Here is a 27,472-nt window from a genome sequence, read left to right on the forward strand (position 1 = left end):
AAACATCAAACTGCCTCCACCGTGCTTCACTGTGGGTATGGTGTTCTTAGACAGGAAAGCTTCGCCAGATTTTCTGTAAATATAAGACACTTTATTATGGCCAAATAACTCTATTTTCGTTTCGTCAGTCCATAGAACACGTTTCCAGAATGCAACATCTTTATCAATATGACGTTTTGCAAAGGCTAGCCTTGCTTTCAGGTGCATAGGCTTCAATAAGGGAGTCTTTCTCGGACGACATGCTTTTAAACCAGCTCTCTTCAAAACTCTACCAACTGTATGTCGAGATACATTCACTCCAGAGGTGCTCTGTTCATCAACAATCTCCCCAACAGAGATCCTTGGGTTTTGTTTTACTTGTCGAACAATTTTCCGTTCATCTCTTGGGGAAAGAATCCTTTTTCTCCCTCTACCCTCTAAACTCATAACGTGGCCTTGCGATTTGAACTTGTTTATTATGGCTCTAACAGTGGATTTGGGAAGGTTTAGCTTATTTGAAATCTTATCATAGCCCTCCCCATTGGTATGGCATGCTACAACAAGCTTCCTGACGTCTTCGCTGTGTTCCTTAGTTTTAACCATGGCGATTGAAAATTATAATTTAGTCACTTATAATAGTTTAAATAAATCGCTATCTAAAAATTATCTGAAAAAAATTATTCACTGAATTAGCGTTAAACAAGCATAATATGGCTATAAAAAAGTTCAGAAAGCACGTAAACCGGAAATTGATTGATATTATACTGATACTAAAAGAAAAACAAAGCCGTGCCAATAATTTTGAACAAGGGTTTTTCGCAATTATGTTTGTTGTTCCTTTGTTATTTATTTTTTCTAAAATCCGATTGCTGCATCGGAAAGGCCAGTTAAAAATACATAATATACTTTGTTATTTTCTTTAATTTAATCCCTTTTTTAGAATTTATTAGACAAAATTTAACTTTTATTTTACCGTGCCAATAAATATGATCATCACTATATATATATATATATATATATATATATATATATATATATATATATATATATATATGGCAATGTATGATTGTATTATGCTGACAGAATTGAGAAATGAAGAAAGGAAAATATCAAGATTATGTATGCTATGAGAAACGTTTCGTCATTATTTTAAGACTTTTTCGAGATATATTGTTTACAGAAATAAAATACAATGCCATATTTTGAATATATTTGTTTTGTTTGTAATGTAGAAATAAAGATTTTGGTACTTTTGCCGGACTGAAAAAAAGCCGTTAGTATATAATCAATGTAATTCCATTTGCACCTGATATATATATATATATATATATATATATATATATATATATATATGTGTGTGTGTGTGTGTGTGTGTGTGTATGTATATGTGTGTGTGTGTGTGTGAATAAAAAAATAAAATACCAGCGATGGATGACGTTATATTGTTTTGAAAAAAGAAAAACCGAATGAATTTATAAAATGTGATCAACGTTTCGTCCTTTATTGCAGGGAAACTACTCATACACATATTTATAGTTTCCCTCCAGATATGAGTATGGATTCTAACACTGCTTCCTTTTCACTTACATATGGTCTATGATCGTTTTCTTCTGCATTTTTCTTTTTAATATCCTGTCACCATTTTATAAATTCATTCGGTTTTTCTTTTTTCAAAACAACACACACACACATACACACACACACACACACACACACACACATATATATATATATATATATATATATATATATATATATATTATGAGAGAGAGAATTTATAAAATATATATGGCGATTAAGCTACACAGAACATTTCGCGTTTCATCCACGCTGGGATTCATCAGGCTTATGCAATATGAGTTTGATAAAAACGAAAGTAATCCTGACTCTCATGTAAATATCGCACCTTTTTAGACCTGATAAAACTGGTCTCTTTGAATAAGACTTCAACTGAAGCAGGTATGCACATATGCAACCAATAATGTTTGTATTATTCACAGACTTAGGCATATACAGCTATGACAAAATTATGACGTTCACATAAAAACTTAGATACTAGTTTAAACTTACGCAAGGTTATGAATTGTACAGTAAACAGTTAAGAGCAAATGTAAAACATTCAAGATTGTAGTATTTATTTGCTTTAAAGCCTCTTATAAGAGTTTTAACTGAGTTTCCCACTAAATCCATTCTAATATACAACATGATATATTGTAATACTGAATGCTGTTTCTTACTTTTCAAGTAATATTATATTATAAGCCTTATGAATCCTAGCGTGGATGCAACGCGGAATATTCTGTGTCGTTTAATCGCCATATATATTGTATAACTTACTACGTAGCTCTACCTACGTAATGAGCACTTTTAAAGTAAATACTTTAAGTTTACGCATAAATCTATACCTTCGTATATTAATTTATGTGGTTAAATGAAATAGTCACACACACACACACATATATATATATATATATATATATATATATATATATATATATATATATATATATGCTTATGGGTAAAACCATTAAAATTTTTAAAGAAAGAAAGTCAATATAAGACCATAGTTTTATTTAATTTAAAATTTTATAGACGTTATATGAAATAAGAAAATAAATAAATATATGTCAATATATATGTATATATTACATACATATGTACATGTTTATATGGATATGTACATATATAAGCATGTTTCTGTCTATATATGCACATATATGTATTTATTTGATAAACATATATGCCTGTATATAATAACATGAATCTATATAATCATATATATATATATATATATTACATATATTTATGCATATATAAACATATATATATAAACATATATAGATATGTTTATATATATATAAACCTATATAACCATAGATATATATACAGACACACACGCACATACACACACGCATACACACACGCACACACACACACACACACACACATATATATATATATATATATATATATATATATATTGGGTAAACTGAATTACAATCGAAATAGTACACGTTTGCATTCAGTCATGATTTTCTTAGTCAGGAATGTTGTAGTTTTATTTTTGTGCAAGGTTATAAAAATGCGCATATATCTTTAATACAATTGTGTTCTAGTAACCTTAATATTTTCACGATGTTTATTTCTCTATGAAGATTAATAAAGTGAATACAAATAATTTGATAAGCAGCCGAATAACCCTTAAAACACTGTAGCTCAGTTTGTTATATAATCGATGCGGTCGGTCATTCAAATGTGCTTTCTGTTGTGTCGATTTTTATAGACATTCTTCCTCCTGGAATGTTAAAAATTCTACATTGTCTAATGCTTCAAATCATTCGACCGATATCTTCTCATATATTTCTCGCCAAAATATGCATCCCAATAGACAATGGTGGAAATCCCGCATTCCTTAAATAGATTAATCTGCGTATGAGCAACGCATCAAATGCATCTATTCTAAAAATTTTCAAAAAGCTTTCATCTCCAATGAGAGTTCATCAGCATTCTAAATATAAATTTAATAAAAAGCAAAAAAATTAAAGATATATTTATTCTTTACTAGATTCTGATAATTATAGTCATCAATAGATATAATGTTTCGTTGTATCACGGTTATGCAGTGTGGTTAGACAAGCTAGTACTAGAAACTTCGACGAAATGATCGTTTAGATTACAATCGGCGCTCTTAACAACTTTTTTCATTCAAGGAGTCCGCGAAATATCCAATAAACGTTTACATTTGTTGCGGAGATGATTTACTTACAATGAATGTAATGTATTAAAATCTAATGGCAGGAAACTTTCGATTTAAAATACAATCCATTCTAATAAAAAGGCAAATGTCTGTGCGTATATATATATATATATATATATATATATATATATATATATATATTTATATATATATATACATACACGCATATATATGTGTGTGTGCGCGTATGTTTATCCTACGTAGACATTTTTACCTATATATATATATATATATATATATATATATATATATATATATATATATATATATATATTAGGTAAAATGTATAGGTGGTAGAAACATCCAGGGCTTATAAAACATTGCTCAATAATTAATAGATCTATTTTTACAATGTTCAAATCTAAAAAGAATGTGTATAAAAAATTAATGAGTGCAGAAAAGCTGCGATTGCTGATGGTCGTGAAGATTCGAACCCTACAATAAAGCCATTTCTGTTGCTAATTGAAAAGAACGTAACACCAGGGCCACCGTCAACCGCAACGTTATTCAAATGGAATTAAATATTTATAAAGGCATAAACCTTATTAAATATTGATCTACAGTTATCAAACGACTAAAAGGCCGCGATATATATATATATATATATATATATATATATATATATATATATATATATATATGGACAAGTTAAAAGATTACAATAGATTATTTACAACGAGTCTTATCTGGATGATGTAAAGCTTAATAAGTTTGCTTTGTAGTTTATATATAACATGAAGAATAAATAAACGGCAATATAATAATTATATACTAATGCATATAGATTTATTCTTTGGTTCGTTGGATGTTACATCAATTAGAGTTGTAGGATTAATAAACTTTTTTTTTTTACACAGTGATCACCACTTATAAAGGCCCGGAAGCCACTCAGGGATAAGGGTTATTGCAAGTACATTACGTTAGTGAGAAGATTTGCTGAAATGTTTACTTAAGGGGGCGGTTCATTAGGAATTTGTTAACGTTGGACTTGAAGACATCCAAGTTGTAGTCCGGAGGGAAGCAGGCAGACGGAACAGAGTTCCACAGGCGTGCAGTTCTAAGAAAGAAGCTTTGTTCATGGAATCCGCGTTTTGATTTAGGCACAGATATAGAGTGGGGGAAATTTTTCACAGTGGATTCAGCTAGACGGGTGTTTTTCGTGAAAGATTGGCGAGGGGGGACCAGAGATTGGAGCTCAGACGAGCATCTGCCATGGAAATAACGATAAAACAAGGACAGGCTCGCAACGTCTCTTCTGTGGGAGAGAGGTTGCAGGGTAGAGAAAAGGGCGTCCCCCACTAAGCCACGAAGTCTATTTTGTACTCTGTCAAGGCAGGATAGGCTGTTTTTAGCAGCTCCTGCCCAGATATGGCAACAGTATTCCATCCTTGGACGTACTTGGCTTTTATATAGATAGAGAATTGCATCCGTAGTGAGATATCTTCTGGAGCGGTAGAAGGACCCCACCATCTTTCCAGCGACCATGGCAACAGACTTGATGTACGTGTTCCATTTCAGATCAGGAGTAAAGATAAAATCCAGAAGCTTGTCAAAACACGGGGCCTCACCCAGACGAGTGCCATCCATCACAATTGATGCCAGATGGGGATCAGAGCGTTGATGATGTAAGGATAGCAGTTTGGTTTTGGATGCATTAAAGGTAACCAGCCACCTCTTCCCCCACTGAACCACGCGCTCGAGATCAGAGGAGAGAGAATCAGAGAGAACTTTGTCATTTACAACCTTTGATGTGTTGCCGTAGATGGTCGTGTCATCAGCATAGATGTCAACGAATGATGTAAGTATGTGCTTAGGGAGGTCATTGATGTAGATCAGGAAGAGAGTTGGGCCCAGGATTGACCCCTGAGGGACTCCAGCATTTATATTGCAGGCCTCCGATTTTTGTCCATCTACCACTACTCTTATGAGCCTATCGGAGAGAAATGATTTAATGATTGAGAAAACATTTCCAGTTATACCGTAGCTGGAAATCTTGTGAAGTAGACCCTTATGCCATACCTTGTCGAAGGCCTTTGATATGTCGAGAGCAATTGCCCTAGAAAGGAAGCCTTTGTCAAGAGATTCACTAATCCTGTGGGATATAACCGTCAGCACATTAATAAACTCTTCATATCTGGGTATTTCGAGGCCTAATTCTTCTCATCAAATATAAATGAATATACCGTGTGTGAATTCCGTGTGCAATTTGCATGTTTCCTTTGTTTGTCTCTGATATTTCTTCTTTTGATTTAGCTTTTCTATCGTCGATATCCTTGTCGATTTATTTCCCTCTTAATATTTTCATGGCATTAATAACAACACAATGTTTCATTTTCTTTTGTCTTTTTCGTTCTTTTTGACGGTTTCTTATTTCACCAAAAATGGTTTCCAGTTCCTCAACGATGCCTTTAATGATTTACAAACAAATATTTGATTTGCGTAAATTGTGATTAATCGATTGATTATTGTGGTTTCGTATAAAAATAAACATAGCTTTATACCAATGTATCTTTTCTTTGGGATTACTTTTTAACATTTAATATTCCTCTCAAGAAAAGCATACGGCTTCCGAGTCATTAAAGAGTATCTAAATATTGCTGGAGATTTATATTGGGCACGATGTCTGTTCATATTTGATTGTTGAGAAAAAAGAAAGAAAGAAGAAAATACCAAAGGTAAACGTGTTCGTTTTCTTTTTGTTTCGGAGTACATATACAATAATATAATGAAGAGCATATCTATTCAATACTACTCGGGTATATTCTTAGATAGATTACTGGACACTAAAGCTCATAGTAATTTTTATCTCGAAAACTTTTAAATAATGAAATTGTCGATTCTATGCTCGCATCGCATAGTTTCTGATAACTTTCACTTACCGATGAGTATAAACTCCCATAGTTGCAAGAACCCAGACGCTTATTTCTTGCTTGAAATTTCCAATCAAAGGTAGAGCAAACGCTCAATTAGATGCCAGGTGCTGTCACCGACTGACGTTTCAAGATCATTTCTATGGGGGAAGCTGATATACATATTTTAGCAATTTTTTAGTTACCAAGTGACAGTAAAGATCTTTACACAGCACTTCGTACATAGGGATTAGTAGCATTTATAGCTTTAAAAATCATGGCGTGTATTGTTTTAACATACGTATGTTATAAAGTATTTATTATATAGCACTGTGTTTAATTTGATTATAACCGGCCTGCAAGGCTTCAGCATAAAGGCCACACATTTTTTGTAGTTTTTCTGTATCTGGTTTATCTCATGTTTTGACAACAGACGAGTGTTTTTATATATTTTGACAGGTAGATATATTTTAACATAGCATGCTAGCGATATTAATCATATTTCCATAAATTGATAAGAATGATTTCAGAAAAAAAGTAATCCGATTATAGGCTTTTCTGTCACTAAACGACGTTAACAGCGCATTCGATTTTTCAGTTAGATTTATGGATTTCATTGAACTGCTTTATGTTTTTAAAATATGTTTGTCATATCTTCCAAAAATAACTTGCAAAAAAGATGAAAATCTAATTATTTGATTTTCACACACGTAAAACACTGTTTTAATTACTAGCCATATTTATTATCTGATTTCGAAGACTTTGCTGCCGACTTAACGTTAAAAGTTTTTGTCCGCATATTAAACATGGTAAACGTTTTTTGTTTTTGTTTTTAATTTGAACTTTAGCACTTGTAACACACGTATTACACTATGGGCCGGCCAATGACGTGGCCGACCCACGTGTTATATTAAATGTCCTGGACCCCAGGACCATACATAAGCAATGGCCAGTCAAAAGGATCCGTCGTTTAGACGTCGTTTTGTCAGGGTAAAAATTAAAAGCATATCTGGGATGTTGGGTGTGGCTGTTTTTTTTTCTCTCTCCCAGGATGACGTCTTTATCTGGTGGTATTCTAGCGGAAATCTTCTTCCGGTTAGGGTTCCTTTGACTGGAATCGTTTTCAGGCACCGTTTCGACATTTAAGGCAGAACAAAACAACACCCAACACAATTGTAATCTATATGAGAAATCGTAAGTATTTTATTTCTATACATGATTATATTACAATATTTTACAATGTTTTTAAAAAAAAGGAACAAAAGCAATTAATACTTAAAATTTTTAAATTTTTAAATTATTCAATTATTAGACTGAGCTTGCAACTTAGATAGTCCTAACAAGTTCTGATGGAGAGGGGAGTGTCCCATCTCATTTACAGAGAGGCACAAAAAAACACTAACCCCATCGTTATCCGAAGCAAAATAGGACGAGAGAAGTTAAAGTGCATTCCGGTCCCCCTTTTCATATATATCGCTCCGTGCGCGACCAAATCAACTTCCGGTCATGGCGGGAGTGGTGGGAGACCACGACGACTAGTGGTACTAGCGACAAATAGTATCACATTAGCAAGCAATGCTCAGCTACTGTTTTATCTTGAAATAGAGAACGTTGTGTCGATTTAGCCTCTACCTTTGCAGGTGTTGCCATGATTATATTTACATAGACAGCATATCAACGCTAGTAAATCCTCAATTCTAAGAAAAAGATGTACTGACATAGGCTTAAAAATTGTAATTCTATGAGAAATGCACCTCTACTAAATTTATATTTGTGTGTGTATTATCAATTGAAACGATATTAGATTTGATACTGGAACAAATGTACACGGCTAGTTTATTCAACTCCCGAAGATAAGAACAGATAGAGGTCTTCCAAAATATTAATAAGAAAACGGTCTTTTGAAACCTATTCTCTCTGTTGGCGAAATGAAGATGGCGGAAGTCTTTACTTACTTCTCGTTGCAGCTCAAGAGGTATATCCAGAATATCTCATGTCCCATTGAGTCTATTCTTAAACAAGACCTTAAAATATTGAGTAATACTGTTCATTCACAATGTTAGGAAACTATTGGGAATTGTGCTGATAGAATTAATCTCCGTTACATAGCTGTAACCTAATTTCCCGAAAATATTGTTGTCAAAACAATGAAAATGGGCTATCAATGAGAATCAATTACATTAATATGCAGGACGCATAAAGAATAAAATCGCCTCGTTTAAAAGGGATGACATATCTGTCACTGCCAAATTCTCTTTCTTTGTTATGCTTCCATATATGGTAGCCTTGAGCCAGGATTTATCAGAGAAACTTATATTGCGCATGACTTAATCTATCCCTCACTATACACACACACACACACACACGCGCGCATATATATATATATATATATAATGCAATGCATTTATTAAGGCTAAGAATAATTAAGCTTTAAATACAAAGAAAATGAAAAAAACAGTCGATTCTTTCTTTTTAATGCTTGAGGTAATTGTTAACGTTAATCGCCGACGGTTATATATTCATGTTTAAACTGAAAATGTTTTTACACGTTACAAATTTGATCTTGAGGCTAAACGTTCAACCATTATTATACATTGCCGATGGAATTATTTACCTGAGATCAAAATGATTTTAGTTGAAGAAAATCAATACATAATACTCTTCTTCGCGAATGCCCTTCTCTAGAGGTTGGCATCACCTTATATTATTGTATTAAGTCACTTGCTCACGGTGATGTTGTTTTTTTTTTTAGAAAAAGCTAAAATCAGTAATTAAATTTCCAACAAGTTTAAAATTATGTCACAGGAAACGGAACTGCCTCCACCGAAATCCTACGAATTATATTTAATGAAATCAGAGGTTTGTCTATCTTCTTCTTATCTGTAAATGAAGTAGTAGAATACACGATAAAACAACAGCAAAGATAAAAAGTGTTTATGATGAACCAGCCTGGATGCCCGGCGTTGCCCTGATGTTTGGAGGTGTGTGTTGAGCAGAAAAAAGTGGTAGTAGGCAGACAGGCTCGAACCCGTACCACGATGGAGGAAAAGAACGTGAAAAAACGTGAAAAAAAAACGTGACGTCTTTGCTGTTGCGCCCATCGGCAAACCGGAAGTGACGAATGTTTAAGTTAAGTCTAGTGAATCGAAAAGAGGGAAATGACTTTCGGAAATATCGGCGAAAAAAAGGGGCCGTTCCTTTTAGTGGCCAGTTGAGGGTGAAGGAATTAATGTTTTTAGCCACTTTTAGAGATTTGTCGCCCGAAGGATGAAGCTTCAAAAGGATATCGATGTCGTGAAAATCCATCACCTCTATCGAAAGTTTTAGCTAGACATACAAACATCTATACATACATTTAAGCAGAGGTGAGTTTTATATCATAGATTTAACGTGATATTTAGAATTTTTCGGACTACTGTTCTTCACAATGTTTCGGGCGAGGTAACCTCCAATTTTCTTCACGTATATTTTGTCGAACTCGGGAATCATTCTGTGAAACTTGATAATTTGCGTGAATTTTTCAACCGAACCCTTTTTTAATCCACGGGGAAACAATGCGAGATAAAGCACCTAGAATTCTAAACAGCCACCCATTTTAGTACTGTACAGGCTCAACTTTGCTTAACTTTCGTGATCTTACATGAACTGGTGTGTCAACGTAGTGATGTTGTGTATATATATATATATATATATATATATATATATATATATATATATAATATAAAGCTGAATGTGCGTGTGTGTGTGTGTGTGTGTGTGTGTGTGTGTGTGTGTGCCTGGACACGAATAGGCTCCTATATGGTTGACTATTATAGAAAACTGATCACATATAATGATAGAAGATGTATCGAGACACAGGAATGGGTATGTTTGATCTGGCAGAACGGTGGTTCATTAAAGTTGTGGGGTCTGCGTTCGCGCCTGGTCTACAAAGTATGGAAATAAAAAAATTAAAAAACATTTACAATTGTTTTTGATATAGATGTACGTAAGAATACACTGATAAGTATGTTTTAAATTAAATAGGGATGGTATAATAAAATTGTGGGGGTCTGTGTTCGCGCCTGGCCTCCATAGAATGGAAATAGATATACACTTTAATAAAGACTTTTCATATCTATATGCGTAAGTACATTTGATAATTATGTTTCAGCTTGAAGAAATATGGTATAATAAAATTATGGGGTATTCGTTTACGCCTGGCCTCCATAGAATGGAAATATACCACAAAGTGTAACAAGGTTTTTTATTATATGTCCACAAAATATGGTGATAAGTGTTTCAGTGTGAGCAGGTATGGTATAATAAATTATGGGGTTGATCTATTTTATTTTTACTTTCATCATATTTTGCTTTGGTTTTGATACCCCCAAATTCGAAGCTATCTCTTTACAACCCTTCCTTTTCATAACCTATAATACTTTCATAAATCAGAGTCCATTTTCTGGAGGCTGTTTTTGAACCCAGTCAAGGACGGGTACTTTTTCTAATATAATATATATATGTATGCATATATATATATATATATATATATATATATATATATATATATATATATATATATATATATATATATATTAAGTATAGTGTTATAATTAAAAAGATATAAGCACACGCATGGATACGATGAAAACACTATACCAACATGTCGAAGCAATCGGTTCAATGGTTCTTTAGCTTATCGATTACGGGCAAACATACAGCCACTCTGATGAGTTGTAGACGACGAAACACGTATCAGTGGATAATCATATTTTAAAAATAATGTATATATATATATATATATATATATATATATATATATATATATATATATATATAAATTACAATGAGCTTACCAAGGTAATCAAAATGGTAAACTTAAACTCCGCGGATTAAGGACTATCCACTTATCTTGTGCTTCCTTTTTAAAATTCAATATGTTTTTAATTCTTTTTCAATATGTTTTCTAACATGTTTTATTAATCATTTATTCATATATATATATATATATATATATATATATATATATATATATATAATTTATATATATATATATAATTATGTAAATACGGTCATAACTTGGTACGATGTGCAGACCGTTTCAATCATATTATATATCATCAGGCAAGAAAAATTAGGATACAAAAACTGAAAATTTCAAATTTTGAGGAGAGAAGATTCGTCATGAGTGGCGATGAACAAAATTAGAGTTCTTATGAGTGTAAGTTAATTCCAAAGATCCTGTTAAGAGAAGGGGGTTAGAAGGGGGAATTGGAAGAGTACTTTAAGGAATTAGTAAGGAGGAGGGGGAATATAATAATATAGAGGGGGTTGTGAAGACAGTGGGGTAGAGAGAGGAATGGAAGCTGAAAAAGCACGGTTGTCATGGTTACCGACGAGGCGCGATGGTGAGGATCCAATTTCAGGTCATTTAGAAGTGTTTCAGCTATTAACAAATTTAACTAAATTGGATCAATTGGGCAGTTTATGAAAATGTGATGTCTTTTCGTTCGGTTTTTATTTATTTATTTTATTTTATTTTTTATTTATTTATTTTAATTTATTTATTTTATTTTTATTTTATTTTTTATTCTTTTTTATTTATTTATTTTATTTATTTACTTTATTATTTTATTTTATTTATTTTATTTTTTATTTATTTATTTTATTTATTTATTATTAATGTTTATTAATGTTTATTGTTTTGAAATTAACTTTGGACTTTCTCTACTTGTAAGAAGTTGGATGTTTAATTTATATATTTATGGTTTAATGTTTAAGCGTATTGAATAGTAGTAATTTTGTCTTTTTATTTTGTTTCCATATCCGCGTATACATACATGTACAAACGTGTAATAATATTAGAATTTCTGCGTCACACTTTCGTTTCTAATCTAATAATAATTGTGAGAGATAGTTACACCTGATGTATGACAAATTCGCAAACGTTATTATTATCAAAAACCTCAAACAAAGCTATGCTTGAAGCCTTTTGTTGAACCGTCAATATTTTTCTAAAGCGTGTCTGAATTTTATAACGCTCGAGGTTCACATTCGTACTCATTCCATTCTCTCTGCTGAGAACAAAGGCTGATAATTTTACCTCAATTTTGTTTAAATTCCTAAACCAATGATATTTAAATATTGCTGAGGTCAAATGAATCAATCTCACCATTAATTGTGATCACTTGGACTATACCATGGTTAGAAAGTTGTTCATTTCCGAAATGTCACAAGGAAAATTAACAGCAGGTCCTCTACAGAATAATGTAGATCACAATGTATTGTAAACTAAGTCATTTCAGTGAAGCAATAAAGCTTTCTCCGTGATTGGTTCTCGTCCAGATCTATTCGATTGAAACATAGGCGATTCGCCGATATCAATGACGGTTTGCAATGTGGAACATGAGTTAGTTTTTATTGTATTCTAGGCTAAGTCAATTTCCTTGCTACTTAAAATACACTTATAAATTATTTAATATGTACGCTATCATTTTAAAATGATATCGTTTGGCGAGCACAAAATATGATAAAAAGCGCACTGATAATTAGTCTTTACCCATTTAAAGTCAATTCTTATAACATGTATAATGGTGACATACCGAGTAAAATAGTACAATTGAATATTGTAACGTCTCACTTGAGAAGGTGGTTAAGGTCTCTTGTCTATCTGAATTCTTGGCACGTGTCGTCTAGACTTCTCTGAGGTTGTTATATGAAATCTGGTATGCTGAAAGCGAATACCAGAGCGGCGGGCAGGAAGAAAGACAAACAACTGTTGTCTATCTACAGAAGCTTAATTCTCACAAAATGATGTACAAAAATGTTTTTACATTTCTCATTCAGATTTTGTAAGTTCTTTTTTTTTTTTTCTTCAAAATCTCAAATCTCTTCATAGACAGCGACAGACGGATGGATGAGGTGGGGAGGGGTCACGTCTCTATACGGTCTATTCGTCTCGAATCCCAACTCCAACTAAACTGGAACCTCTCCACTCTCTAATTTTCGCACGACAGTCGTATATATAGTAAGGTATGTGGATGGGGTGGAAATCCTCCCAGCCAATAAGATTTCGTCACGAAATCGAAAGCTTTTAGGGTTATGCGTGGGTACAAATCTAAAGTACTCATTCTCCAGGCCAGGTGTCAATTCTAACATCCGACCCTGTGTTCATTTAAGGCCAGACAAGGTTCTAAGTGAAATTTCCTGTTGTCAACTTTTAGCCGTAAAAATATATTTCTCTGGTTTAAAACGATATCTATTTTGACATGAAATAAAATATATATATTTATCTTCTCTATCTTGCATCCTTGGGTTATCTGGCGTCACCCGGGAATAAAAAGCTACTTCAGCGTAGTTCTAACGCTCCTCAATGGGGAATTACGTTACAATATGAAGATTTTATTGAAAAATATTATATTCGTATTATAAACGTAGATAATTAGATAAAAATAAAACAATTTAAGATAGATAATAATAGATGATTTATTGTATATGAAAACAACACTTATCTAGATAAATAAAAATCAGATACTGCTAACTCACTGAGAAAACCCTGATATATATGCAATTTTTTAACCTGTAACTTCTTTACAGTGTTATACTATGCTGCTGTGTATAGATTTAGGGAAGCTAAATCCATATATAATGACCTTACGTCTAATAAAATATGCCCCAAAATAGATAATTTTATTTAATTCTACTAAGACAACGCTCCTTGCCTTACCAATTACAAGAAACATTTAAAAGCACCAATTGCTATGAGTAATTGCACGATTCCAAGGGCTTTATCGTACAACCTTTTTTGAGCTTAAACTATATATTGAAGCAAATGCATAACAGATACTGATAAATGTGCTGCAAAAAACATTGACGCTTTTAACGCCTGTCGAATCCATGTATCTCTAAAAGTCACCATTAGCCTACGCATGCAATATTGTCTACACACTTGGGCTGGTGCATCAACAACTTGTCTATCTATATTTTACACGGTACAAATATAGTTTCTAAATTAATAGATCACATACTGTCATCATAACCCTATCCATTGTCATATTGATGCAATACTGTATTCTACGCTTGCTTTGCAATGCTTCTACATGATGTAGTCTGAGAAAATCCGTTCAAATATAAGCGACAAGCAACTAACTCCATATCAGAGGCGCCTTGATGCTGGAAAATTCTCTTCTCAGCTCGCTATTTTGGGACTGCTGGCTTTTGGAACTCTTACTTTACTATGCATATTTGTAGATATTTAAATGTAATATGAATACAGATCTTTCTTGCCTCCCTGCCTAATAGACCCTCTAATCACATTAACGTCGTGAAAGCGAATTAAATAAAAATTGTTTTTATTACATGTTTTATGAATAGACATATGGCATGTTTATCGGTTTGATTCTGCCGTAGTCATAGTTTTTTAATAGTGTTTAGTAGGTATTTGCAGGATGTACCAATGTAAGGTTGCCAACATCCAAGTGAAAGTTGACCCGACTGAATTCGAACGTGATACTCTAAAAGTTTTAATTGCAAAAGTCGGCACTTTACTATCGCTATATTCCAGGATCACTGCCTGGAAACAAATCACACGAAATTTTACATCTCAATAAATATTTGAAGAAATGAAGAACGACGCACAAAACATGATTGAATTTGATATAACTAATTTCAAAGAGGCGTTAAAGAAACAAATGAAAACAACAAACTAAATTAAATTGTGTATAACGTCCTAATTGCTATTGTCTTTCTTTTCTAATAATATTGACTTTTTCAATGAGGACCACCCTACATATATACGCTCTTTAATATTAGTGGACCCTATCGTAACAATTTTCCTCCCGTATGTCGCTGCCCGTAACTCTTGTATTTACTTTTGTGTGGATTTAATCACTGGCGCTGATGTATACTCTTACAGAAAGGTTTATTCTACAGAAAAGCAAGTAACAGAAAACATCAGAGTGACGAGTTTAAAGAAAAATTACTAGTAATTAATTTTGGTTGACATTTTCGACAAACATTAAAATCTTACTTTAGCCTTTTTTTTTCAAATACGATTTTTGTAAGTGAATCATCTGGTGTGTTTTCTTCTTTGAATTTTTTTCTTATTCGAAGATAAATAAAAATTAATTTAACAGGTGACATTTTATGACACTGTAAATCAAGTGAGTAAGACAAATTTCAATGCCACAATTATTTTGTGTAATTGAATAGTTTTTGGCGTTGTTATCTAAACCCTTCGTTTTAAAGATTTAAATAGAAATATAGCAAAAAAAAAAAAGAAATGGGTGAAATAGTAACGGGTTTACGGAAGGAGTTAATCAGTACGAATAGAAAACTGATGGTGATAAACATCAGAATAGATGTTTATCACGTCAATGTACAATGATAGGCAAAAAACTGACACTAGATATATATATATATATATATATATATATATATATATATATATATATATATATAAAGATAGAAAGGAAGGGATGGAGAGATATAGATAGATGGGGGAGATATATGGATAGATGTATAGATAAATAGATAAGAGACAGGAATGATAAAGATAGTAGCAAGGTATTAAAGAACGAAATGGTGAAAAACGGCGAGAAAGAGTCTTAAAGGAAATATAATAGAATCAAAAAGGAAAGGTACAATTAAAATAAAACATAAGAAATACATACAGGTAAAATGAAGGAACGAAACAAAGATCGACCTCTACAAGACTTAGAAAAAAAAGATACAAATGACGACAAGGAAATAAATAGATGAAAAAGAAAATGTTTAGTTTATTACAGATTCTATTACAGATTCTCTCTCTCGCTTTCTTGCATTACTATTCGGTATCGTTATCTTCATAGCAATCACATTTTCTACTCTTCTTGGGTCAGTTCTTTTTAGTTTATCTCTCAACTAAAATCACTCATTTTTTATTTAACTGAAAGCAACAAAAAATCGTTACACCCGCGATTTTTCTTGGGCTTTACATATAATTTCACTCTGCCCTTCATTTGTCACTTATTTAATCCATTTTTGATATGCTTTATATTCGTATTTGCAGAATATGGCTTTCGTCGTAAAGTCCGATGTATTCGACGATATTTACTATGATTAAATTATTGATATAACATACCAAAAACTAATGAATAAAAGAAATAAGAAATATATAAAAGCCATATAATAAAAATGTGGAAGACACAATGAGAAAAATAGACCAGAGAAAGAATGATAGAATTAATGTCATCCACAGGCAACTGTTACGTCGCTTCACGACAAAGCATCAATATGGCTAAAAATAGGAACCACATATTATCCACAAGATTTAAAACCTGGGCCACTACATATCATGAACAATTAATGTTGTGATGTGTCACCATTTGATTTAACGAACACATTAAAAATATTGATAAATTATATAGCTTAATGAATACCATCCATTTCGTACCTTACTTGTGATCGTGAAGACTCAATATGTTTACGAATGATTATTGCGTTAAGTTTAAGCTAGTAGACACAGAACTCTGCGTTTTCGTTATTACATGGTAAATATGGTCCCGACATTACATGCGGATATTAGTGGACCCTATCGTAACAATTTTCTCTCCCGTATGTCGCTGCCCGTAACTCTTGTATTTACTTGTGTGTGGATGTAATCACTGGCGCTGATGTATACTCTTACAGAAGGTTTATTCTACAGAAAAGAATAGGATAATTCTAACACTCCAGATTATATTTCACTTCTGATGTAATCCTCTACTATACAAGAGCCAAATACGACCTCTGAGGTTGAAGCTTAAAAATGGCATTCTTTTGCATTAAATAGTACAAACCGTCTTCGAAATCTAGTGAGTGAGTACTTTTTTGTTCCGTACTTCTTTATCACATGAGTTAAATTTTAAAGTAGAATCAATAATACTTCTTCAAGTTTGAATCGGACAGTCGTGACCTCAGTTTGTTTTTCATCATTTTCACGGAAGAAAATAACTGTTCTCATTAGTACGTAGTAACGAAGACACAACCATGAGATAAGTTTTCTCGTTTGTGGAAGCTGTTCGCATCGTAATGATCGCTAAAAGAAACAATCATTATCGACGCACTAGGGAATGAAAACATTTAATGAATTTTTCTTTTTATATTGAGTTTGCTTGGAGTTCATGAGTTTTATTTACATATTACTTTTGTATTTTATGTTACTTAATTGAAATCGTATTATAAATGCAAGCATGTTTCTTCTTCAGAAAAAATACTAAAACTACTACAGATGGTCTCTTGTAATAATTTGATTTTTTTCAATGTATTTAGAAATGTTGACAATATTTTCAACACATTCACTTTGTTCTTTTCAATTTAGCGATTGAGTAAATCCTTTTTGTCCAACGGACAGATAAACACCTTTAACTTCATTTTGGTGGATAACATCAACTAAAATGGTATAATATAAAAACATTACACAAAAGACATATTTCTTCGGGCAACTGTTTTCTTTTTCACCGTGAAAATGACGGACAATGTGTTTCAGGTTCCAAAACCGTTTTACAACTTTTTATTTTAGGGAGTCAACGCACTTCATAATGAAAGATAATTTTACCATATTACACATCAAGCAATATATAGTATTCTCTGAATTGTTTTTTGGTTAAACCTCTTGCTCTGATTTTGTTTACAAACTTTACAACCGGTAAAATAAGATGTTTAGGAGAGGACAACCTAAAAAGATTTCCAGCAAAGCTACAACCCTAGCAAATTTATCGATCAATGATAGTGCACCATCAGTACATATACTTAACCGTTTACTTATATTTAATTGCTTATTTTATAGATATGACTTTACTTTTTTCAAATGTCTGACAGTTTTCAGTTTTTTCTATCAATAAGTTTTTCAAATATGCTTAAATTCAATTTCACGTAAAAAAATTCTTAATTGGGCTACATTACACCTGTCTACAGATTGGCTTAATTCTACTGGAAAAAATGAACAACTATTTGCCCTGTTTTTCACTTGCTTACTTACAGCACAGGAAACTTCAATGCATCTTGGAATCGCCTGCTTTACTTTTCTTTCTCTACATTTATCATCATCGTTTTATAAACTCCTGTAGACAGGGCTTAACAAGTTCGTCATCATCAGAGAAAGCCTTATGTTTTAAAGTCACCACGAACGCAATATTGTAGGATACTTCACGCATTGCTAAATTATCATAGCCTTTCTTTACAAACAAATTTTGTTTCGTGGTTATAACCATCTTTTTCTTGGTTCATCGATTTCAGGGTGCCAACAGTGATATGAGTGACAAAGCGCACAACAGACTTTTGCGACTGCAACAAAAGAGGCAAAATCCCATTGAGAATGATAGTGTCTCCGTAGAAAAATAGAAAAATGGAGCACAACATTTCTTAAGCGTCTTAAGGTTAAAAATAGAATTTTTCATTTTTCAAAGATCAACAATATTACAGTGACTCTTATGTGTCAAGTTGTGATTCAGATTAAGTAGCGTTTAATAGTTCTCAACTATTGTGTGTTCTTAACTGATGGTGCTTAGTATTAAAGTAGTGGTTGCAAATATGATATTAAACCACATCAAATTTGCTGTCCGTTCAATTTGAGAGTAATTTTTATATGAAATGCATGAAATCATATTTCTCAGCCATTATCGCACTCGTTCATTCGTATCCTTATATTGCATTTTTAAAAAGTTTTTTCATGATAGTTTCTAGTACCGGTTTGTACTTGCAACTTGTACTGGGTGTTCAAGATAATTCCTAGTGTATTGCTTTTCCACTTGATCATATTCATTCTTCTTTTACTAGTTTGCTGCGTTTCGTTCTTTTGCTCACGTGTTCTGCATTTGCTTTTTCTTGTGTTTTGTCGATCTTTGCTTTGATGTGGTTGGTTCTAATCGCAGTATTATGTGCGGCTGTTTTCAGAGATTCAGTTTTTCCGTTTTTTGTCTTTCTTTTCGTAGCCATTTCAAAGTATTTTGGTTAACCTCATTTTTCGTCATCCGTATAGATCGTCATGTAGCTGTTTCCACTCCCATTATTTTCTTCTCGTCTTAAACCCGTGCCTCTATATTTGCTGTCTTTTCTTATTTTTTCCGTGTATCTTTCACGGTAATTGCTACGGAAAATGCCTTTCTGTGTTCTGCATTACGTATTTTTCTCATTCTTTTTTTTTTTTTTTGTCATTAACAGTTTTCTATGCAAACGAGTCCTCTCTCCCATCTTTCATTTTAAGTTATTATTATTATTATTATTATTATTATTATTATTATTATTGTTGTTGTTGTTGTTATTACTATTATTATTATTTTTAGTAGTAGTAGTAGTAGTAGTAGTAGTAGTAGTAGTAGTAGTAGTAGTAAGCAAACAAAATAAATATCGTTTATGTAAACTGGAGGAATGTTTTCTAAATTCACTTCAGACACTGATTTGCTTTCTTGCTTCTTCTCAAAACTTGAAATGACTTCTCCCGGCGGCTGGAGAAAATAGTGTGTTTTACTCGCTGTCATGTGGTAGTACAGACATATGAAATATAGCTGTATAAAAATATACACATTTATTATACAATGTTGTAAAAACGTTCCATCGAGATTATTGACAATAATCCTCTAAACACCTATACAATCAATAAGTGGTGTTTGTAATGCCAAATGGATACAATGACATACTATGAAAACGGTTAAATAATGATAATTAACTTATTAATGTATATTTTACAAATTATTAAGACCTACTGGGGATGAAGTGTAAATAGATCAATTTTGTGAACATAAAAAAAGTTGAACGATGTACAGAAAATTTATTAGCCAAATGAATTGCTAAATACGTATTTGTTTACATTAGACTGGACGACAATCATGTTGTAATCAGTTGGGAAGCAGTCTGTGCTATTTTGTCTCACAGATGGTATGTTCTTTGAAAGAAACGTTTGATTACTTTTTTTTTACAGAGGGAAAGAGGAAAGTGGCTTACTCTGCTTACAGCTAGGCGAGTTCTTGCTACGAATGTTTTCCAGTATCATCCTGGAATTGGCCTCAGTTGAACTACTAAAATATACTATATAGTAGAGGGAAGTACGCAACGTCTATTATTATTATTAGTAGTAGTAGTATTAGTAGTACTAGTAGTAGTAGTATTCATTAATTTCACAGTGTTTTGATGTTTCACTAAAGCTAATGAGGATAGTAAAAGAGTCAATTAGATAGAAAGCAGCTGGCGTAAGATGTTTGTTAAACTAAGCAGAACTTACTTCTGGAGTACAGTGATATTGTATGTGATTCTCATAAAATTTAACTGTTTAATACGATCATCAGGAAAGCCAAGGGCACCTATGAAACTTGGCACCATGGAAGTTTCTTTATTTCACAATTGTGGCGTGACCGCCTAGGAGAGCGATATTGCTCCCCATTAAGACCCTCTCAAACACTGAGTAAGGCCGGGTAATTATGCTGATATTGTCTGTTAAGCATAATTGGATCCCGGGCAGCGGCGGGTAACTTATCTGAAGTGATGAGATAATTGTGTTTTTTATAAAACAGACATGTATTTTATTGTTTGAGAAAAGTGACAAGAGATGTCAGATTAAAGTCAGAATGAAATCATACATTCATTCTTAGCCTGACGAACCCATGCTAAAAATGTCTGGCTTTCTGAGTGAGAGAGGTCAAAATGTTAATCTTCGGAGGTGCACACACGTAAAGGATCCGGGAATTCCCCGAGTGATGAATTGAATCCTGATTGGTCGAGCGGATTTCCCCAATCAACTCTTTTCCTTGGAATATAAGCGAATGCCTGAGCCGAAATTATGAAATCGAAGCCGAATCTCGAGAGAAACACATGCACCCAAAAGCGCCACCCCCCACCTTTGCTCCATCACGGTCGCATTCGTGGAGAACGAAGAAAGAGACCTTGACTGTTTTCTAGTGTAATCGAACAGAACAATTGTATATGTGTAAACGCCTGTAATTTTCGTGAAATAACTTTAGTAGACTAGAATCCTCTGAGTTTGTTTTCTTTTCGGCTTTCATGAGAAGCTAATTGATTTTAAGCGGAAAACGTAGAAGTAATATCAATAATGAAAACAGCTGAAATATTAAGAAAACAACATTAAATACGGAGACTAATACACTTAAGTCACATGCACGGGCTACACGAGCTACTCTAGGGGAGAAAACATGAAGAATTACATGAAACCAAGAACATTGAAGATGCATATCCATAAGTTTCTATCCCGTCACTTTCCCCTCTCATTACCCAATCACCGCCCCCCAAGAATGATGCCAAATAGCCGAGAAGGGTCGAGAAGGATAGAAAGAGCGAGGACAGACATTGATCAGACCTCCGCTGGACAAGTGAAGAGATATGGGAGGCTTATTGCCACCTAAATTCAGATGGAGACCAATGGCTGCTGCTAACAAAAAAATCAATAGTAAGCGGCTGTTATGATAATGCAAATTCATTTGCAAATGATATCAAGAGGTTGAGAGTACTGGAAAACTGGGTAGACTTGCTGTCACCCAGCTTCCAGGGAACACCCCTTTTTTTAAGGACAGATCCTTATAACCTCTGTAGAAGCTCCTTGTGAGCCAATAATAATAATAATAATAATAATAATAATAATAATAATAATAATTTGAATTTACACCAAGAACAGAAACAGGGATTCCTCCACAAGTATATCGTATGTAATTGAGTCGTCTTTATTTATTTAGTATAAATATGTTTGAATATGTGCATCGTCATCGTCGTTGTGGTCGTCGAAGAAACTTGGCGTTTGTATCGGTTTCATCGATTGAATTTATATAAGGATTCTTCAGCAAGTATATCGTATGTGTTAGATTTGAAAGAACGTTGAAAAGCACACGTTTGCAGTGGAATGTAAACTGTGAGCAGAATTCGATGGTCATACAAGAGGAATTGAAAAAGTGACGCTGAGGGACTGGAGAAAAGAAGGGGAATGTATGAAATGACGGAAAATAAGCTGATGAATTAAAAAAGAACAATACTTAAAAAAAGATGGCTACACAAGTTGAAATAGAATCGTTCAGGTGGATGGTAGTAAAGAGCCAATCGCACAGTGCATCAGCCAATGGCATTGACTATGCTGAAATCTTGATCGAATCTGATTCTGTTAAAATAGTTCCACAAATGTCTCAAGTGTGTCAAGAGATAGAAAAATAAAGTAGATATGACACTATGGGAATGATATGTCACTAGGTGAATGATAGATAATGATATAGATCTAAAGGAGGGGGGATAGCTTACTGAATAATAGTAAGATGAGGAATGAAATTTGCTGAATAAACTGAAAGAATTAATGAAAAAGATTGAAAAAGGAAATATTTTAATTGCAAGAATGTGATCAGACAAGTTTAAAGAATGCGATGAATAAAGTGAACAGGGTAATGAATAAGGTGTCACTGGAAGGCATAATAGATGTCAGAGACATTTTGCAGACATGAGCTGTATTGATTGGTGAATTGGTAGAGGCGAAAGAACCAACAATGAAACAGCTAAAGAACCATAGTGATTTTACAGTAATTTAAACCAGACACAATTTTAATATTGCTTACAAGAATTCTCTGATAATATATCTTAACTGTTATGGCAGATTTACGGTTTTCCATCCAGGTTTGCAATTTTATTTTTACTAGTAAAAGTCATAACGTTCTTAATTCAAGAGCAACTAAAGAAGATGGAAAGCATATACGAATCCTTTAAGTTTCGCTTTCACTACAGAACGCTCACTTTATTAAAGCCTGTCAAATCTCATAATGCTGATTTATACGAAAAAAAAGAGGTATGAAATGTATAATTTTGCAATCATAATTCTGCATATCTAATAGATATGACGATGCCTGCATTCAGTTTCATGAAACAATAGGTATCAATGTAAAGGTAGTTGTGCGTTTAATTTTGATGTAGGAGTTGCGCAAAACCGAACCCCGCCTCCCTTGAATCGACACTGCTTGAGTCTAGTGGCAAGCAGAAGAGCTAGATGACTGCAGACAATACCGAGATAAGCGGAGAGCACATACAGCACCTGGAATTACAAAATAGTCACACATTTTAGTCCGGACCAGGACCAACGTTACCTCCTGTTATCTAACTGGAACCGGTGTATCAACGTGAATTATGGCACATATAATCTATACACAGAGGGATTAATGTCATTTAAATTGTTTTCAAAAACTTGAAGTATGTCAACTCTATGTAATAAAAAATAAAATTTGCGAATGTAATAAAAATTTAAGAAAATAAATTGTAATTAGTAAATGGTATGCTTATTTTTGTTAAGAATGCAAAATATTTGGAAGAAAATGCGATATTTTTTTTTACTTGTTTAGCATTTCGTTGTCTGTTTTTTTAAGGTAGTCAGCACTTATCAAGACCCGAAAGCCACTAGAGAATAACAGTGAATGAATGTAAAGTGGTAGTTCAGTTAAAAGTCAAACTAGGTTTTATCTTTCTAAGTATCGATTACAAGTATTGTCTAAGAAAACTGGAAAAGAGATCTGTAAATCGTTGGATGAAGTCAATTTGCAGCGATCGAAAAAAATTCCCATTTTTTTGTTTTTCATTGTCAAGCATCAGACATCCGTTTAATGCTACAAATTTTACCAGAAACAATTAAAAAGCAGAAGTACAAAAGAAAACAGCGAATAGTATTTAATAACAGTTAAACCACATTCTGATTATTGTCAGAACTTCTATATTCTAGCTTAGTTTTGTAGCACCCATTCGCCCGATTCATATCTATTTTACGTGGTTAAATATTTTTTAGAAAGTGGTATTTTCAAAGTCCTAAAGATATTTTAACGCTTTTTGAACGTGATTCAGCTTAATTCTTTATATAATTATCTTAATTATAATAATTCCGTAAATCTGTATTAATTACTTTTTAAATCGACGTTCAGTTATCCTATTTCAACTTTAAATGAATAAATAGGTTTTCCTTGAAGGAGAAAGTTCTACAGGAAGCTTAGTTCAATAGTACCGAATTGGATTATAGAAAATTATTATTGTTGGGGTACGGCTACGTAAATACATTAAGACCCGTTCTATTCATAACGCAATTTATTGACCTGGGTTGCTTTCTGCGGGGATCTACAGAAAACTACTGTACATTATAATCTTTAACTTAAAATATGGTTAAGTGTAATATGACGGTGAATAAAAATAGAAAAAAATAATCAAGGTGTGGTAGTTTTTATATGTGTATATCTGTTTAATTTCAGAAACAATGTACACATCATTTTATTTTGATTGTTTTAGAACATAAATATACAAAGTTTTAAAAAACTACAAGACCGTTTGTCTATTTTTGTCACACATCATATCACTTCAAAACTCGATTCCTTGCAAAGAGTCAGAAATGTTGAACGTCTCTGATCAGGGGAAAAAGGGAAGATGTGTGGCATCATTTGGCCTTCGCGGTAGTCGCGGAATTTGTTCAATGTTGGAAATATATTGATATATGTTCACCTCCTACCCACATATACTTATACTTATACATGTGTACGTGTGCGCACATACACACATAAATAGTGTGTAGGGAGTAGTAAAATGCAGTATATATTATGTAAGACAAGCATGACAAAACTGAAAACTTGAAAGCGATTAAATCATAGAAACAGAAAATTTAGTGATGAAAACTTATTCTCGACACATTCATTCTCGCTAGTAGAGAAAATGTCGGTTGTAGAATTTGGTGGTTATAGAATAAATAATTATTAATCGGTTTCAAATCTTTGTTTAGTTTTGATATACGAGTGCTTTGAGTCAGGATGCGCTTGATTTCGGTTTTGTCTCTGTTAATAAGTTTTATAATGGGCGGATATTGGAATGAATGTAGATTTGTCTCTAGTAGTTGTTTATAATTAGTAAGATGTATGCCATGCCTGTTTTCTTTTCGTATTTTGTATTTATGTATCTGGTGCAGTATATTAAGCACACCACATTGTACCTATCACTTTGTCGCTACTACTGTTTCGTATTTTGGAGGTTTATTGTATAATTTTCCTTGTAGCGTGAGGTCCTGGTGTATTTTCCTGGTTGTTGATAGAATAAATTTCATTGTTGTCGTTTTGCGCTTTTATATATATATACAAGCATTTCAGCCCGGCGTCGTCTGGTGTTTGTATGTGTATTTTGAGCAAAATGAAATGTTTAGTAGGAGGAAGTCGCGACCCCGTACCGCGAAGGAGGAAAAGAATGAGAAAAAACTTGACGTCTTTGCTGTTACGACCATCACCATACCGGAAGTCACGTAGGTTTAAATTAAGGTTAGATAATCGAAAAGAGGGATGATTTTCGACAATATCTGCGAAAAAAAGCGACCCCTATCTGTAGAAATAAAAAACGATACTGATCTTATGAAAATCCGTTGCCTCTGTCGAAAGTTTTAGGCAGACATGCAAACATACATAAATACATTTATATATTGGTTGCTCAAATTTTCGATGCAACCGATTAAAAAGCTTGCCCTATCTCCGAATACCCTTTATGTAAAATTGCAAATGTTTAGACCAGAAATTGTCTTAGTAATTTGGTAGAGACCGTAGCGGTCAATTTTTTTAAAGTTTGACCCCTATTATGACCCTTTAACATTTATTATTTTAGGCTCAAATCAAGTTATTAAGTTAGATCCATGTGAACCTATATCTAAAATTTCAAGTGTTTGGACTTAAAATTGTCGGAGGAGTTTGGTAGAGTTCTCAAAGGTCAAATTGTTGAATTTTGACCCCTTAACAGACAAATTTCTGACTGAAAACAAAAATGTTCCCAAATCTCAATACTCTGTATATCAAATTTCTAGTCTGTAAACTGAAAATTGATAGAGATATTGTGTAGAGAAATGTGCACAGACAGACTGATAGACGGACAAACAGACAGACACTTTAACTTATATATATATACTAACATTTCAGCCCGGTATTGCTAGGGTGTTTGGATGTGTATGTTGAGCAAAAATAAAGTGGTAGTAGGAAGGCAGGCTCGAACCCTAACCGCGAAGGAGGAAAAGAACTGGAAAAAACCTGACGTCTTTGCAGTTATGACCACCGCAAACCTGAACTGACTTATGTTTACATGAAGGCCAGTAATCGAAATGATATCTTTCAAAAATATCGGCGAAAAAAGCGACCTCCCTATAGAAAAGTGCCTAGTTGAAAGGGAATGTTTTTAGCTAATTTTTCGATATTTGTCGTATGAAAGGTCGAACTTCATAACGATACTGATCTTGTGAAAATCCGTTGCCTCTGTCGAAAGTTTTAGGCCGACATGGAAACATACATACATATAGTTATTGGTAACTAAACATTTTCAACAAAAACCGATGAAAAAGCTTGCCCTATCTCTGAATACTCTTTATGTAAAATTTCAAATGTTTAGACCAGAAATTTCTGAGTAATTTGGTAGAGAGCGCAGAAGTCAATTGTTTTTAACTTTGATCCCTATTATGACCCCTTAAAATTTATTGTTTTGGGCTTAAATCAAATTATGAAGTTAGAACCTATATCACAAATTTCTAGCCGAAAACGGTGCACAAAGATTTTCCCAAATCTCAGTACCCTGTATATCAAATTTCGAGTGTCTAGACTAAAAATTGACAAAGGTATTGCGTAGGGAAATGTACACAGACAGACACACACACACACACACAGACACACACACACACACACACACACATATATATATATATATATATATATATATATATATATATATATAACAAGAAAACGAATCTCTCCGTATAGCAGAATGATTTTATCCCCAATACCTCGACTAATGAACTCTCCATTCAGCTTAGGTTCAGCCATTTTAGACAGTTTTCATATAGGAAATGGACTGTCCAGAATGAAAAATCCCTGATACACTAACAAATAATTACTGTGTAGAATTTTTACATAAAATGGTT

General features: G+C 33.0%; 1 protein-coding gene across 2 annotated transcripts in view; it reads left to right on the plus strand.

Annotated features, from left to right (window-relative positions):
- The window catches only part of LOC145260338 (uncharacterized), a 1,155,262-nt gene that overhangs the window by 437,268 nt on the left and 690,522 nt on the right, over nucleotides 1-27,472 (plus strand). The gene's annotated exons all lie outside the window — the stretch shown is intronic.

Source organism: Euprymna scolopes, chromosome 3 (genome assembly GCF_053919585.1).
Source record: "Euprymna scolopes isolate OS-2025 chromosome 3, ASM5391958v1, whole genome shotgun sequence".
Taxonomy (NCBI): Eukaryota; Metazoa; Mollusca; class Cephalopoda; order Sepiida; family Sepiolidae; genus Euprymna; species Euprymna scolopes.